General features: G+C 41.4%; 1 long non-coding RNA gene across 1 annotated transcript in view; it reads left to right on the forward strand.

Annotated features, from left to right (window-relative positions):
- LOC142142755 (uncharacterized) overlaps positions 1–8,091 on the forward strand; it is a 258,356-nt gene extending 250,265 nt beyond the window's left edge. The window contains exon 2 of the long non-coding RNA XR_012689315.1: positions 7,772–8,091. This is a non-coding gene — a long non-coding RNA (uncharacterized LOC142142755). The remainder of the gene's footprint in view (positions 1–7,771) is intronic.
- Positions 8,092–14,603: the final 6,512 nt, after the last annotated feature.

A 14,603-nucleotide genomic window follows, 5' to 3' on the forward strand; every position in this document is an offset into this window, starting at 1 on the left:
GTTGATTGTCTGTTTCACCAGACCATTCGTGTCTAGACATCTCCACACTTAGGCAGTGCTCGCTAGTATTGCCATTCGCTAGTATTGCCCTAGGGAAGAAAATGACAAATTAATCCCTGGCCTATCAGGAGTGGAGTGTCCGAGACCACAGTAATGAGCAGAGACACTCTAGTCAATCTCGTTGGCTGCCACCTTGTTTTACTCTTGCCAAGGGCGCGGGACTAGGAACTATTCTCGTAGGCAAAATTGGCCCCCATGACATCACAGTAGCAAACGTTTACGCGCCTAACACAGGTCACTCAGTTTTCTTCCAAACATTCTTTCACGCTCTCTCCATTAACCACTCTGGCAAGGTTATAGTGGGGGGTGATTTCAATACAATCCTCTCCCCCACGTTAGATCGATCAGGGGTACCCACACTGGGTGCCTGCGCTCCAGGCGCTAAATCACTTAACCGGCATGTGGCCGAGGCAGGTCTGTTTGACTCTTGATGAGTGTTGTATCCCTCGGCCAGAGACTACCTTTTTTACTCCCACCCCCATGATTCCTATTCTATGATCGACATGTTTCTTTTCTGTGCTAACCTCATTCTCTCTCTGATCTCTGCTTCTGTTATTGCCAACCACTGGTCAAACCACTCGGCCATTGAATTGCTTTTAGATCTAAATATATCCCCTACATGTAGATCCTCATGACGTATAAATGAAATATTGCTCAATATCCCACAGTTCAAAGAACTGGTCACAAACAAAATTAAAGATTAATTATTTTGAACTTAACTCTTCACCCGAACTTCAATATTCCACAATTTGGGAGGCACACAAAGCAGAAGTGAGAGGAGAAATCATTAATTATGCCTCACATCGGAAAAAAACAACAATTAGCGCAAATTGACTTCCTCTCATCCCAAATCCAGGGATTGAAACAGATTCACAAACACACTCTTTCCAGAAAGGTCTTTGGACAGTTTTCCCAGCTAAGGGGAGAATTACATAACTTACAGGCAGAAAAGACAGCAAGAGCCCTCAGTTGGTTAGAACAAAGGTTCTATGAGAAGAGTAACAGATCCGACACTCTGTTGGCTAACAAACTAAAATCCAAAAGGGCCATGCAATCCATCCCAGCAATCTGATATAAAGGTTCTATGGTCTAGGGGTTCTATGATTTATGACCCCAGAGGTATTAACCAAACATTCTGTGACTTTTACGACAAGTTATATAATCTGCCCCTCTCTGGGAATGCTCACTCACATGAAGCCGATACCAAGGCCTACCTAATTTCATGTAACCTTCCTCAACTCAGTCAGGCTGAGGATTTGGCATTATGTGATGACGTTTCGGAAGAGGAGGTAAAATTTGCCCTTAGCTCCCAAAAACCCTCCAAAGTTCCTGGCCCTGATAGTTATACAATGAGCTACTATAAAAACTTTACTTCCACCCTTCTCCCCAAGCTGGTACAGCTCTTCAACTGCATACTCAACGGCGAAACTTTCCACCTGGATACTACTTCCTCGAGAATTATTGTTTTCCCCAAACCTGACAAAGACCAAAAGTTGTGCTCTAATTACAGACCAATTTCACTTTCAAATACAGATTTCAAGATATATGCAAATAACCTTGCCAATAGACTCAATAGTATCCTGCCTGGTTTGATCGATCCTGACCAGGTGGGACTCATTCTAAATAGAAAAGCTTCTGACAATTCTTGCAGGTTTATCAATATTGTACACCGGATCAATACCCAAAAAACCCCATCAGTGCTTTTGGCACTGGATGGCGAGAAGGCATTTGATAAGGTCTCATGGCTCTTAAGGTTTTCAATCCTTGCAACTTTTGGTTTTAAGAGTAAGTTTCTTACAGCCATTAAAGCACTATACACTAAACCCACCTCCAGGGTTGTGACGACTGGCCAGGTCTCTAATCCTCTCTACCTTCACAATGGCAGGGATGCCCTCTATCACCATTGCTGTTTGCACACTGTATTGAACTGTTGGCAGCAGCAAATAGGATCTAAAGAATATAAAATAACACTCTTTGCGGATGATGCGCTTTTGACTCTGTCCAACCCCTTTGATATCTCTTTCCAACCTTCTCTCAGAACTAACTTCCTACGGACATATATATAAGATCAATGACACCAAGTCCAAGGCCATGGCGTTCTTTGATTCAACCAAAAACGCAGAGCATATCTGGAGGACTCATTCAAATTTCAATGGCGCCCCCAGATAATGCAATATCTAAGTGTGGTGATAACAAGACAGTACTCCTACCGGTATCGATTTAATTACTTGCCCTTGATTGACAGTATTGGTCAAAACCTAAACAAATTGCAGTCCCTATATATTTCTTGGACTGGGTGGATAAATGCAGTACAGATGAATATTCTACCATGGCTGCTTTATTTGTTTCAGACTCTACCAGTCCAGGATCCTCCCTCAGCTCTAGTGGCTCTACAGAGAGCATGTAGTAAATTTATATGGGAAGGCAAGAGGCCCAGAGTCAAACGTTTCACCCTGCAAACCCAGCTAACGAAGGAGGACTTGGTCTACCTCTGCTTTCTAATTATTTCTAAGCCACCCAGTTACACCAAGTGATTTCTTGGCATACTTATTCAGACTTAAAAAATGGGTGAATATTAGGAGCGCCATGACCCCGGAGGTCCCATTGCATTATCTTTCTTGGTTGTCTGGGAGTCACAGGCCTGCCTCAGTATATGAATGCCCCACGATCCGATTCACACTCCTGATATGAGATTTTGTGAATAAGCTCTTCAAATTGGCCCCATACCCCTCTCCACTAACCCCAATTTGGAAGCACCCCCAGTTCCCTTCAGGCAATGTAGAATCCATGATTGTACCTTGGAAGTCCAGAAAAATAGATTAGTTCCACCACATAATGGGTGTATTCTGCCCCACCCCATATTTGCGGAGATATTAGAAAAACATGCTATTCCAACATCTTTACACTTCTCATACCTACAAATTCGTAGTTTTATTTACTCACAAACAGATACTAAAAAACTCAGAAAATTAATGCCTTTTGAGCGCAACTGCATTTACTCAGTAGGTTGCAGAGGAAACATATCAATGTTATATTGATTAATTCTCAAATTAGACTTATCTCCCCTAGACCCACACGACGAGGCATGGGAGAGAGACCTAGGGCTAGTTTTGGATGACGAGGGATGGTCAGTAATTCGAAAACAAGTAGCTAAGGTATCTATTAACGCGAGTGTCAAAGAAACAGCTTATAAAGTATACTTAAGATGGTACATGGTCTCAACCAAGCTCCACCGCATTTTCCATAACTGGGGGACAAGGTACTCACCTGCACATTTGGTGGGAATGTCCCATTATTCAACCACTCTGGTATATTGCATTAATCCTTCTCCATCAGCTCACAGCAGTTCACTTTTCCAGGGACCCCGCAGTATTTTTGCTCAATAAACCTGTTCCCTCCATAAGCAAGTCAACAAACTGACTGGCTCTTCAAATTAGTCAAGCCTGCAAATTATTAGTAGTCCGAGCCTGGAACAATACTCTTCCCCCTGCCAAACCCGAATTAATAAACAGGTTATGGCACATTTCATCCCTGGAGGATATTACAGCCCTCCATAAGGACTCACTCCCTAAATTTTGCGAGACATGGACCCCATGGTACAGTCTACATGGCTCTCCTGTCCCGGGTAATAAGTAACTGAGAATGCATGACTCAACACCCCCCTCTCTTTCCCCCCTCCAACACTTCTTCCTTTCCCTCTCTTCCAAAACAGTTTTCCCCAACCTTCGTTTTTCACATTTCCAGCACAATATCATTGAAAAACCCACTTTGTTACGTTTCACTCATATTACAAATTATATGTGGAACTAATATTTCTGTAATTCTGCTTTTCTTTTTTTCTGTTTGCTGAATATGTTCTACAATGTTGTTTTCTCTTTGTACAAAGTGTAAAAATAAAGAGATTTAAAAATAAATTTATAACTAAAGACTCTGGTACTGGAGAATAAGAGCAAGAACACATTAAGTACTTGCTAATTTGTTCCTATTTTAAAAACACCATATAAAAAATACAACATACCCGACTTAGCAGGCTTTGCTCCAGTTCCTCCAATGCTACCTTTACCCCTCCAGGTGCCAGTAGTTGGTTAATTGAACCACAATTCATCAAACATCTATAAAATTGGGTCTTGCATGTGTAAGGACCCCACGAGGAGTAGTGCCTCACAGGCAACAAACTCCTAGTACTTAGGAACTTACCACAATTTGCGTGGATGACCGGGCACTGCCTCCGCCTCTGTCACAACATACATCTTAATACACTTCACTCATAATAAAAAAAAAATTTTTTTACATTAATGTCAAACATTAAAGACTCCACAGAGATAAGGCCGTGACTCAGGATTCGAACTCATGACTCCAGTGTTGGAAGTTGGATTGTCTAACCACTAAGACAACATGCAGATGGAAGAAATATGTGCATTATATAGACTTTGAATGACAAGCTCAGCAATACACCATTGACTGCATGTCAAGTGCTAGTGGCAAGCTAAAGTGTTAATAATTAAATGAACAATTGCACACACCTTTTTAATCATCGGCATGAAGGATCATGTTTGTTTTTTATTTAAAATAAGAATGTCTATGCAAATGCATCTCAGAATAAATCTCAATCAGAAATAAACACAAACATATTTTATCAGTATAAAATTAACCAAGAGATATCTGTAAACAGTGTTGCATAGACCCAGCATCAGATCTCGTCATCTAACACGACAGTGGCCCATACACCTGCACATTTTTGATATGTAATGTGCATTTTAATATGTGTGTTGTTTGTATTATAAATTTTAACCCAATTTTCTTTTTTTTTTGGGGGGAGGTGTTGTGAAAGTTTCAATCTAATACATATTAAGATCTTGTGTGTTTTGGCACTTCCCCATGTTCCCTCACTTTTTAAATTCTCTAAGATCCTAAAAATACAATTGTTGTTTGTTGATGAACGTAAAGGCATGTTTAATTTTTCTGCACATATACAAATGCATGCACCATACAGTTTTGACTGAAAAAAATGTATACCTTTGAAATCTGCAAATATTTTCTAATCGGGGTTTAAGGGCTGCCTCTGCCCCTGCTGTGATTATCAGATGTGAGTTTTTCTAGCTATAGTACTTCTAAAAATGAGGTTGAAGCTTGACTGTTAGAGCTTAGCTGAAAAAAAGACAAAACTAAAGGCTTTCATTGATAAACTACCATAGTCTGTGTTAATCATATATCTGACTCACTATTTGAATGTTCTTTTCTGTCTAGGTCCAGTACATCAAGTAAGTGTTGTGTCTAAAACAAATAAATTTGCAGACAAGCTCCAATCTAAAGATATAATGATGTAAATAGCATGCTCTCTGTACTTATAAAACAATGATGGAAAAGTTCAAAGTCCTATGCTCCTTTAAAAAAGAGCATGAGCTTGTAGACAAAGTTCCAAGAGTTTCAATGTCCCTCGTAGATCAGGCATAGAACATAAAAAGAAGAAAAGGCAAATAATAGTGCAGATTGTAAATATAGCAAGATGGTAGAGGAAAAACCCCAACTAATCCGTGAACTCATAAAACGATTGGAGCACCACGTGTGGTCAAGGGTTAATTCTTAACCCCTGAGGGGTGCACACTCACCAGACGATATAAATAATCAAGCATATACCACAGCCATTGATCGTCATCTGTTTTGAATAAATCTTCAAAACTGGAGTTCCACTCAATTGTTAAAGGATCCAGCGGAAAAAAATATAGAGCTCCATAGTGTAAAAACGTATATAACAGCTTTATTCACAAGATCATAAATAAAAACTACAAAGTGTCAGAAAGAACCTGAAGATGGAGAATGGATGTGCCCTTACCGTCCTTAGGATGAAAAAAGCGTGTCTGAGGTAGAGGAGAACAGCGAGCAGTCCCCGGGTGATTCTCACTCTCAGTCTTGACCTGGAACTCGAACTCTAAAGACCGGCATTGGAGCAGATCCACACTACAGGCGTTCAGCGTCTGACGTCACTTCTCCCAGCACCCAACGCGTTTCGGCTCATCTAGAGCCTTTGTCAAGGCATGTACCGTCTGGTGAGTGTGCACCCCTCAGGGGTTAAGAATTAACCCTTGACCACACGTAGTGCTCCAATTGTTTTATGAGTTCACGGATTAGTTGGGGTTTTTCCTCTACCATCTTGCTATATTTACAATCTGCACTATTATTTACCTTTTCTTCTCTTTATGTTCTATGCCTGATCTACGAGGGACATTGAAACTCTTGGAACTTTGTCTACAAGCTCATGCTCTTTTTTAAAGGAGCATAGGACTTTGAACTTTTCCATCATTGTTTTATAAGTACAGAGAGTATGCTATTTACATCATTATATCTCTACATTGGCGCTTGTCTGCAAATTTATTTGTTTTAGTTATTTATTCTATAGGACTTGGTGTTACCTAATTTGTTTGCTATAAGCTGCCTTTCGGTTTGCCACATTGGGTGCGCCTGTGACCTAGACATTGCTTGTCATTTTTTTTTTTTAAGTGTTGTGTCTATTTATTGATTTTAATGCACTGATTTGTCATTGTGTTCTAATGGAGATATCTTGCATTATCTTTTATTTTGTGGATAAGTGAGAAACAGACACCATTTTAGTAATTTCATGGAGGAGGAGGATCAGGACATGAAGGAGTTGCCTTTGTAAGTATATAAGTATCTATAGTTAACAATGTTATTCCTTTTAGGTTATTGGGGGACCTGCGTTACAGTTAAGGCATCATAAATTGTGGATTTTACAGCTGGAAAAGTACAGGTGTGTACAAAGTACACAGTCAAGTAATTTTTTATTTTAAAATGGTCTAATGTTGATCTTTTTCTATAATATTTTAACCAGATAAAGAAGACAGTCATTATGGTTTCCAGCATGACCTGCCTTGCAACACCTCTAACCATGGGATGAAACTAACATCCATGTGTTTGTATTCAATGTTTTTTTTTGTTTTTTAATAAAGGATTTTGTATTTACAGTTTATTTTTAATTTGTGTTTTATTTGTGTAACGCCCCCTAAGGGTGTGTTAGTAAAACCCTGCACCTCAGTGAATTCAGGTGGGGTCACCTAGAGGGTAAGCTAATAGTTTATGAAAAGTTACATAAACAGGTTACCATGGTGATAACCCAGCCCAGCCTGGAGACTGAGGGAGAAGAAGGAGGGGCTGTCAGCAAGGAGTAAAGGAGAGAGAGGAGACACAGGAGAGGAGAGATGGTAGTAAAACCCTGCACCTCAGTGAATTCAGGTGGGGTCACCAAAGGGTAAGCTAATAGTTTATGAAAAGTTACATAAACAGGTTACCATGGTGATAACCCAGCCCAGCCTGGAGACTGAGGGAGAAGAAGGAGGGGCTGTCAGCAAGGAGGAAAGGAGAGAGAGAGGAGACACAGGAGAGGAGAGATGGTAGCTGGGGACCTGGGAGTGTGGGGTGGAAGCTCCAGGATCCCCCAGCATTGCCTGGAAGTCTGAGCATGGTGACTGAGCCAGGGCAAGGAATGTGTGCCCTGGATGAGGGGGAGAACTCCATGTCACTATAGAGAACCCAAGAGAGAGGGGACACTTTGCATGGAAGAGACCCTGGAGTAGGGTTGCTACAAGAGGCATGGTAGCTGTATTGTAATAGCCTGAGGCTGAGAGAACACAGAGTGACGTGTCAGAGCCCACAGGAGACATCATTCCGCAGAGGAGGGGTGAGCTGCAGTTGAGAGGTACACAGAGTGTGTTAGAGCTGCATGGAGGAGAAGCTGCCTGCCTATTAGCATCCATGTAAGTGCCCCTGCAGAAAGGGTGATCTGCAGTGAGTATGGAGTGTAAGAGAGACCTATGATTTATGTTATATAACATCTGGATAACATTAAGAACTGTGCAGGAGGAGTAATGAGATATATTTGCAACCATATTCGTATTGCTCATTAAGAACTGTGCTGGAGAGAGTGAGGAGCTGTATATATATTTCTTTATTACTGCAACCATTATGATTATCGTGCTGGAGGAAGAGGAGTGTAAATAAAGAGTTCAGTTTATCATAGAGATGGTCTGGCGCCCAAATTATTGTGACTTTTACACTGCATTACAAAGTGACATCCCCTGTGTCCCACTAACTACAGAGAAACACCTGCATGTGCAGGGACCCCCTGATCATTTACACCCATGCCCATCAGCTAGCCAGGGCTTGAGAAGGAGGTGCACTGTGTACCCTTTGCACCATACAATACACACAGTGACAGGGGGTTACATTTGATTACTGAAATGTGTTTATAAATAAATATTAATATTTTAATTTCTCCATACTTATTCTCCTGTAACTCTCAGCTGCTTTGGACATTGTTGAACACCCTCTTCCCCTACACATCCTTCACTCCATTGTCCATCTAGACACAGTTGTTTCCTGGTTCACTTCCTACATCTTAAACTGCTCCGTGAGTGTATCCACCTCTGGCACATTCTCCCCTCCAATCCCACTATCTATTGTGGTTTCACTCTTTATTTTTATTTATTTATTTATTTTTTCTTTTCGAAATGTACTTTAATATTGTACAACTCTTCTCTTAGGGTACTAATTTGCTCATTTGGCCTTCAATACCACCTCTATGAAGAGGACACCCAATGTACATTGCTTTCCCTGACCTATTTCTTTCAGTACTATCTCTTGAAAACCACTGTCTTTCTGCATTAGCCCCATGGATGTCACAATGCTACCTAAAGCTTAACATGTTCTATACAGAGCTCATTATGGTCCCTCCTGCCAGAGTCACCAACTGGCCTCCAATCTCCATTACTGTCAATCAGGGCTGCCAAGAGGAATTCAGGGCCCCGGTACAACAAATTTATGGGCCCCCCCCCCATTATAGTTGAGTAAGCAAAACAATTTTTCAGGGGTGTGGTCACAGAATTGGGGGCTGGGCAATATTCCATTGGGGCGTAGCTAGCACAACAAAATCACTAGGTCCTGAATTCCCCGAAGCGTGACATTTGTCCAAGCACTCCTGACTTTCAGGATATCTAGCACCCTTATGTAGTATAGGAAGAATGCAGTGTGTACAGAAAGAGTTCAGTCTTGGCCTGCGCCCATGGGCTCACCAAACACTCACCAAACATTGGCATTGTCCCTACTAGAATCACAACATTTCACACACTATGCTGCTCTGTCCTACCTGTTCTTCTCACTTTTACCACATGTGGCTGCTGGTTTCTTCAGTTGCGGCTTGTCTGGAACCTGGAATGTTGGAGGACCTATTTGGAAAAATAAAGGGCTACATTTAGAAAATTACAGCCAGCCCCACCATTAAATCAATAGCATCCATGATTAATAATTAGGCCTTCCTCCAGCCCCAACATTAAAATAGTATTCCCACTACCCCGCAAACAAAATAGCAGCCATTAATTAGCCACCATCTACCTCACACACACTACATTGCCAAAAGCTCCGTGCCATCACACACACATTACTGTGCCCCTTTATCATCACCATGCTATGCCCCCTTATGATCACACTGCCCCCTCCATGCTGCCTTTGTCCCTTTCTTTATCTCCCTGTGCCATGCTGCCTTTGCCCCTTTCTTCATCCCCCTGTGCCTCGCTGTCTTTGTCCCTCTTTTCTTCATCCCCCTGTGCTATGCTATTTGTCCCTCTTTTCTATAACCCCCTGTGCCATGCTGCTTTTCCCTCTTTTCTTTAACCCCCTGTGCCATGCTGCTTGTCCCTCTTTTCTTTAACCCATTGTGCCATGCTGCTTGTCCCTCTTTTCTTTAACCCCCTGTGCCATGCTGCTTGTCCCTCCTTTCTGTAACCCCCTGTGCCATGCTGCTTGTCCCTCCTTACTTTAACCCCTCTGTGCCCCCCGTTTTTTAACTCCTCTATGCCCCCCTCGTTTTTAACCCCTCCGTGCCCCCCCCCCCCGTTTTTTAATCCCTGTGCCCCCCCCCCCCGTTTTTTTACCCCTCTGTGCCCCCCTCATTTTTTAACCCCTCTGTGCCCCCCCCCCCCCCCCGTTTTCCTTCCTTCACTTACCTTTACTTCTCTCTTTTTTCTTGGTCCTCTCTGCTGCTCTGTGCTCCATTGCTCCAGACTGACTGAATGCTGGGCGTGACATGATGACGTCACACCTGGCATTCAGTCAGTCTGGAGCAATGGAGCACAGAGGAGCAGAGAGGAGGGACGACCGAGCCCACCCCCCCTGCCGCAAAGAAAAAAAAAAGAAAAGAAAAAAATTAGTACCCGCCCCCCCTCTTGGCAGCCCTGCTGTCAATAACACCACTATACCCTCTGTGTTGCATACAATTTAATTCCTCAGTAAGTTTGTTATTAGGATAGGAGGACCAGATTCCTTAAGCAAATTATGGCCCAATAAATGTGTCACTTTGAACCTTAGCAAAACCATATCACAAAGTAATGCTTTAATTTTATAAATGAGTAAGTTAATGTCTGCTTTTTCTGGTATTGGCACCAAAATTTTACACTTTATTTCTACACTTACATTTACAACTCAGGTAGGACAAGAACTACCACACTTATAAATCTAGTGCCTGTTATCAGGTGCCTGTAATTGTGAATAGCGGAATACATTTTCCATCGATTACCACCCCCCCTTTGCTAGGATATGACAGGCAGACATTTTACACGCAGGTATGAAAGAGATCCACGATTGACGTGAGCTCGCCCACACGTGCTCTGAGAACCAATCATAGAGCAGATTATTGGAAAGTAAATAATTTTGAAAATGAGCACATACGTAAGGCGTGAGCTGCGGGTGTTGGCTGAGGCCATGGACAGTATGCCCGCAGGGAGATACATCTCAAACGAGATAAAGCTGCGGGTGTACCAGAGGGTGCGCAGGTAAATCTGGTGGCGGTTTCACAGTTGTCGATCCGTCGTCCAGCTCCAGCGATGCTGGAGCTGTTTGCAGAGTCGCCATCTCCAGCTTTTGCCGGAGCTAAGGCAGGAAGTCGTTAGACGTGAGTTCTTTATTAATCGGATAAAATACAAATACACTTGCTTTATTTTTACAAATAGTTTTAAACTTTTTCACAGCAGTACACAGAAGAGCAGGAGCATCAAGCAGCTGCTGGCACCAGTCATGATGATACTACGTCATCTGGTAAAGCCTATGTAAAAGTACGTAGTGTATTTAAGTCAGTCAAACAAAAATGTAAAAAACACCTTTTACCTTGGTCAAGAAAAAAAAGAGCTGGAATACAGACAAAGTTATCTGCAATAAAAAATAAAATTGCCAACATGCCATTCTACACACGCAGTGGCAACGAAAGAATGAAGCCTTCGCATTTCTCCATGAGTGCGAGATCTGAAACTATTACTGAGCCATCTTCTTGTAAGGTTAGTCGTGACCAAGCATTCGGACTCCAAAAGTGGTGTCCAAATACTTTTACATGTAAAAGCCAAGCTGGAGGAAAACAGTAAGGCATTAACGGAAAATATATGTTCAGATTCAGAAATGACACCAATCCCTGAAGAGAGTCCATCCACGAGTGCTATGTATAATCGTAACCATTCTGATAATGTACCCATAAATAAGGCCCCTTTCAGCATTTCTGCAGATGTGTGCCTGAACAGCCCGACTGTAGCCGGTGATACACCAATTGAGGATGCCACTTTGGAATTGCAACAGGATGAGGGGGATATTTGTGTAGCCGATGAGGGCGCTAATGAGGATGTTGATGAGGATGATGTTGTTTGTGTAAGTCCTGCACCGGTGGAAGCAGTTCTGGCACGTGATAAGAAGAAGGCCATTGTCATGCTTGGACATAAGACCAAAAAAGCCACTTCTTATGTGTGGAATTATTTTTACCCTAATCCTGCCAGCAGTTATCTAGCCATTTGTAGTGTATGTAAAGCCACAGTCAGTCGAGGGAAAGACCTTAACCATCTAGGAACCTCATCCATATTAAGCCATTTGACGTGAGTTCATGGCAAGGTGTTGGTAAAATGAGAAAGTGATTTACACTCAGTCGAAAGTGACTGGGTTTTTTTTAATCTCCCTAATATTCTGGAGAATGTATGGATGACCATTTGATAATGTTATTTATGACTATTACTGTCAACCAACTCCTCGCAAAGGTAATTCTGATTTAACCAGGATCAATATTCATATAATAACTTATGCTCATATCTTAAAGAAAACTGTGCACAAAATATAGTTTAATTTAAAACTTGGTGTATTATTAACATTATAATTGTAAAACTTATGTATATATTATAAACAGTCAACAGTGTATTTATACAAACTCAACAGATTTTGTTTAATACAATACATTGCAGTCAATTGCTTGTTGTATAAATATACAATATACATATATATATATATATATATATATATATATATATATATATATATATATATATATATATATATATATATAAATAAGTCCTTGTGTCTGTGTTTTGACTAACTATTACCTAAAGGTGTGAGCAACTACCAGTTCTTTATTTGTCTGAGAGGCATGTTGGTGTCAGTAGCTGAGGGGGAGTACTGACATTGGATTGCTATTTGGAGGTCTCTGGGGTACCTCTTTGGTAAGTTAGCTCTCAATTTAAAAACACATATGTATGGCCCAAATATATGGGACTCTCATTGTTTAGAGTAGGACCACCCTATTAGCAAAATCACCTTGGAGTGGTGGATGGCTTCAACATACATTTGCAAATGTGTGCAACTGAGACTTTTGAATTTTTATCTACAGTAGAAATAGCAGATCTGTTGCTGGCTATAGCAGTGTGCTGGGGGAATTTGTCTGTGTTTTTTCCTTTTAGGATAACCCCACCCTTTCATGCACCTGTTATAGCCTATAAATTGATTTGAGCAACTACCAGTTCTTTATTTGTCTGAGAGGCATGTTGGTGTCAGTAGCTGAGAACTACCAGTTCTTTACATGTTAATTTTGACCAACTGCTCAACAGACTTACACTTACTTCTGTTTCTGGTGGGGGGAGGAGAGTTTTGTTCAGACCAACTTCTAATTCAATTGTGGCTGATTCTGTTCTTATGATATAAAATTCAATATAAACTAATAGATTATTTATATACTTTTCATCACTTACACATAGCACTCGTGGATAGACAGGGATTTGTGTCATTTCTGAATCTGAACATATAGTTTCTTCTGCCTTACTGTTTTTTTCCATCTCTGCTTTTTACACTTAAAAGTATTTTGGCACCACTTTTCGAGTCTGAATGACAAGGTCTTGCATGGTCATGACTGACCCACAAGAAGATGCCTCACTGACAGTTGCAGAACTAGCACTCATACAGAAAGGCGAAGGCCTGATTCTTTCCTTGCCACTGTGTGTAGAATGGCATGTTGGCAATTGTATGTTTTTCTGTAGTTAACTTTGCCTTGATTACAGTTGTTTATTTCTTTACCAAGGTAAAAGGAGTTTTTTTATATTTTTGTTTCCCTGACTTAAAAACACTATGCACTTTATTTAACATAGGCTTTAGCAGATGACGTAGAGGGATTACTATCATCATGACTTGTGCCAGCAGCTGCATGGTGCTCCTGGTCTTCTGTGGACTGATGCAAATCCATATCTATGGCACAGAGCACTGTGACTGGAGACTTTTAAGAACTCTGCCAGCCCTATTATTTCTGTTTCAGCACTGACAAAGAGCAATGGCACGTACACTGTAGATTGGCAAGAACACTGCCACCTCTCCTGTTTCTGTGTGAGCTATGGCACATTACAATGTCACTGGAGACTTTTAAGAAAACTGCCAGCCCTATTATTTCTGTTTCAGCACTGACAAAGAGCAATGGCACGTACACTGTAGATTGGCAAGAACACTGCCACCTCTCCTGTTTCTGTGTGAGCTATGGCACAGTGCAATGTCACTGGAGACTTTTAGGAACACTGTCACTACTCCTCTTTATCTTTTATTAATGACGCTGCCTAACTGCACTGGAGATTGCCAAGAACCCTGCTACCCCTTCTGTGTCTCTATGTGAATTTGGCGCCGGATCTTCATGGAGGGTGGTATTTATAGAATACAAAACTTGTGAGATCCGATGACGCAACAATGACGCTTTGCCTCGTTTTCAGTTTTCGAGGTCACGTGCAAGTACCAAGCCGGCTCGGTATTCGGATCTCTGATGTTCGGGTGGGCTCGGTTTTCAGGAAACCAACCCCAAAGATCTCTTGTTAATAATGCTTCTCAGTCCGTTAGAGAAATTTAGAGATTTATGGCCAGTCTTTCAATTTAAATACTCCTTCTAGATGAATACTAGTCCATTTCTTCTTATATATATTAAGTGTAATGATGAGGTAAGTTATCAGATCGGCATCAGTTCCCTTATCACATTATCGTTACTGACTCATTAATGATAATCTCCGATGTAGTAACAGCTGCAAATGTAATTTTACTTACCTGTTTCCCAAACGATTGTCAGCACTTTATACTAGGGATGTGCACCGGCGACTTTGGGTGTCTCGTGTTTTGTGTTTTGGATTCGGATTTTCGCGATGTTTTGGGTTCGGATTTATTTCGCAAAACACCTGCCGAAAGGTTTTGGTTCAGATTTAAGGTTT

This window comes from Mixophyes fleayi, chromosome 3 (genome assembly GCF_038048845.1).
Source record: "Mixophyes fleayi isolate aMixFle1 chromosome 3, aMixFle1.hap1, whole genome shotgun sequence".
In the NCBI taxonomy this organism is placed as follows: Eukaryota; Metazoa; Chordata; class Amphibia; order Anura; family Limnodynastidae; genus Mixophyes; species Mixophyes fleayi.